The 515-nt window shown below is 44.9% G+C and overlaps 1 protein-coding gene across 3 annotated transcripts in view; it reads right to left on the bottom strand.

The window, feature by feature from the left end:
- The window catches only part of HTR4 (5-hydroxytryptamine (serotonin) receptor 4, G protein-coupled), a 104,259-nt gene that overhangs the window by 58,963 nt on the left and 44,781 nt on the right, over nt 1-515 (bottom strand). The window lies entirely within an intron of this gene.

Raw genomic sequence — 515 nt, 5'->3', positions numbered from 1 at the left:
GTGGGTCCAGGGGAACCCTATTAGTGGTCTTGCTGTCCTGGGGGCCACCAAGGCCCTCTTCTCCCCTGCTGCCTCCAAGTAACTCCATCTGAAGGGCACAGCTGCGGCTTCTGCCAGCTCCTGCTCCATGTGCTCAGCAGCTCCAGCGTTAAAGCAGCCGCAGCCCGAAATGTTCAGAGCAGTTTTTTCTTTCTCTCATCGTAGTTTCTCCCACCTCCATGAACTCCGTAGGTCTCTCCTCCTCTTCCCCTGAGCTCCAGCGGCCCCGGCTTGGCTGATGTTACATTTTTGTAGTAGTAAATTTGGTTGATTTGTCCTTATATCTGTTTTTGATTTAGTTTGCTCTTCTTTTTCTATTTTCTTAAGGTAGAAGTTTACATTACTGATTTGAGGTTTTTCTTACTTCAAATATAGGTGTTTACAAGTATAAATTTTCTTCTAAGCACTGCATGAACCCTGCATCCTATGCATTTTGATATGTTGCAGTTTAATTTTTATCTCAAAGTACTCTCTAC

This window comes from Galeopterus variegatus, unplaced genomic scaffold, assembly GCF_000696425.1.
Source record: "Galeopterus variegatus unplaced genomic scaffold, G_variegatus-3.0.2 Scaffold3725, whole genome shotgun sequence".
In the NCBI taxonomy this organism is placed as follows: domain Eukaryota; kingdom Metazoa; phylum Chordata; class Mammalia; order Dermoptera; family Cynocephalidae; genus Galeopterus; species Galeopterus variegatus.
The sequence above is the reverse complement of the archived record's forward strand: the minus strand, read 5'-3'. Positions and strand labels throughout refer to the sequence as shown.